The following is a 2,953-nucleotide window of genomic DNA, read 5'->3' on the forward strand; positions in this document are numbered from 1 at the left end:
AATAACAGGCAGGGTTCACAAGGGTAGGGAACAAGGAGGGATGGGAAAAGAAAGAACTATGACATACAAAACCAGTCCTTTGCAACGTGTGGAAGCAGCAGGGAGGACCACGTGGCAGAGAAGCAGCAAGCCAGCAGCAACTCTCTTTCGTCCCCACGAGGCAGAAGGAAGAGAGCAATGGCTGCAATGCCCTCACCTTTACACCCCTGCTGGACAGGGGGAGGGGGTGGGAGGGTGGAACAGACCAAGCCAGTTTCCCAGGGGAAAAACACCCTCCATGGAGGGCCAAAACTCTCACAAGCCTCCCCCCTTGCTTCCAGGATGAGCATAACCCATCAGAGCCAGATTTAATGCTAGCATGCCAAAGGAGGGAACAGGAATTGTCCCCACAGAGTCTCACAGTAGGCATTATGGCCTGCAACAGCCTGCCTGTGAAAAGAATCGGTCCTGTCAATGAATGGTGCTAACAGAAAATGGAAACACTCCACAGTGAAACAGCTCACAAAAGTCTCATTGTTCATCATCAAAGGCTTCTGCTATCAGAAAGCATAAATACTATCATCCATCCACCCACATTTTACTACTTCCAGTAATTAATTATTCTTGCCTAGGAAGCACCAAAGAAGTTAATAAAACATTGTCTTCACTCTGGAGATGCCTATTTTAGGCAATAGCTGTGAAATCAAAGATTTGAACCAAGAGGGTTCCAATTCTGAAACATAAAAAGCCTTTCTTCTTGGAAGAGCTAAATGGCTCACACACACAAACAAAAGTAAACAAACCCAGGAATTCTTCCTGCTTTGCCACTCTCCCCCACATCAGCAACTGTCCCTTCTGACAGCTCTAGAAATGCCAAGGTAGGACCACAAAGCAAACTGGGGATGTGCAGTCAAAAAAACCCAAACCCCACAGAGCTATTACCAGTGGAAGCCGAAGTGAAGCCTCTTCCCTGTGCCCAGTTCTGTGCAGCAGCCAGCTGAGACCACAGCCCAGAGTGAGTGACAAAACGGTGAGGCTGAACCCACATCCAGCCTAGCATGTCCTTGTAGTCTACAAGCCTGTATGGAAATCCTGCCCACTGGACAGAGAGGAACCAGCCCTGTGGGAACCAATTAGGAAAGGAAAATAGACTCTCCTGCCCTTAGGTAGCTCTGTACTTCTGCTAATGTGTCCTTTCTTATCAACTGGAAACAGCCCTCATGAGCTCAACAGCCCTCTAGAGCACAAGAAACCACCTCTAGGTGTTTCAGAAACCACTGTAGGTTTGAGGGAATGAAAAAAATAAAGCTCTGTCAAGTCACTGTCTGTCACTTGCAGAATGAAACTATGGCCAAATTATGCACTATTTGCATCTTCACATTCAGCAGCTTAAAGCATAAACCAAAGCAGGGAGCTGGCAGGTTAGCTCATCATGACATGCTGGCTAATTTATTATACACAGCTCTCTAACGAGCTGTGAAATACATTCAGATGTGGCCATTTTAGCAAATTCACAATAATCTCCAGCTCTCAAATATCTGAGCTGGTTTGCCACTCCCCAAAGCTGTGGCTACTGGTTTTAATATCAGTGCCTCTACTTTGCATCACACAGGTGCCTGAATGCTCCCACTGAGCTCAAGGGTGTCTGCTACCTGGGAGCTGCCAGGCAGACCCTCTGCAGTGCCTTCACCTCAGAGGGGACTCTTTCTAAGAATTCTGAGACAGCTCAGAAAACATCTTTCAACCCAAAAACTTTGGCAAGGGCTCTCCTGGCTACCCTGAGTACTGTGTTCAGTTTTGGGGCCCTAACTACATGAGGTGCTGGAGCATGTCCAGAGCAACAAAGCTGGTGAAGGGTCTGGAGAAGGAGAGGATGAGGGAACCGGTGCTGTTTAGTCTAGATAAAAGGAGGCTGAGGAGAGACCTAGCTCTACAACTGCCTGAAAGGAGGTTGGAGCCAGGTGGGTGTTGGTCTCTTCTCCCTAGTAGCAAGTGATAGGACAAGAGGAAATGGCCTGAAGTTGCATCAGGGGAGGTTTAGATTGGAGTTGAGAATGAAATTCTTCACTGAAAGGTTTCTTGGAGACTGGAGCAGGCTCCCCATGCCTGGAGATGTTTCACAGAGGCAGAGCTGTAGTGCTGAAGGCAGTGGTTTGGCACCAGCCTAGGCAGAGTTGCATTATGTTTGGACATGATAACCTGAAAGGCATTTGCCAGTGAAAACAACTCTATGATTTTGATTCTATAGTTAGCATCACTTTTCACCATTTAACCACAATCCCAGTTCTCTACTAAGCAAGCCTCACCAGCTAAGGTTGGTTTGGGTTTTTTTTCAGAAGATAGAGGAGCAGATGTACATTAAAGGGAGAAAAAGCATGGTGAGTATATGGCTATGGCTCTCAAACACAGGTGACGGTGTGCAACATGTCAGATGTACATATTCTTTGGTAGGGAAATGTTTGAGATGATGAGCCCAAGACTGTAAAGCCTCAGCAAGCTTAGCCCCATAGCAACTATAAATTCACCTGCTATAAACACACAATCCTGGACCTGCAAGACATTTGTATTCTGTCACACCCAGTTTTAAAGGTCTCAGGCGAAGGTGATTTGCAGGCTATTATATTTCATTAGCAAGATGCTTTCTGGGTACTCATTTACAATTTTCCCTTCCTTAATTAACTCCAGCTACTTCTAGTTACACCTTTGTGTGCTTCATTAAATCATTTCATTTCCTCCTTGTTATTTAACAGCCTTCAGTTACTTGCAGACTGCTGAGCTCCATTCTCACCCTTTAGGCTGGCCAGTGGCCAAAACTAAAGTAGCCAGCTCAGAACCTCAGCTGGCATAAATCACTTTGGTACTTTTAATATTTCTCACACTGCATGAGTCTCTCCTTCCAAGTCAACGATCTGCTCATCAGTTTTTTTTCTCTCTCAGCTCTGACCTCCTCCTGCTGCTCACACGATGCCCACAC

Source organism: Melanerpes formicivorus, unplaced genomic scaffold (genome assembly GCF_026170545.1).
Source record: "Melanerpes formicivorus ecotype bairdi unplaced genomic scaffold, bMelFor1.0.p_v2 SCAF_4, whole genome shotgun sequence".
NCBI classification, from domain to species: domain Eukaryota; kingdom Metazoa; phylum Chordata; class Aves; order Piciformes; family Picidae; genus Melanerpes; species Melanerpes formicivorus.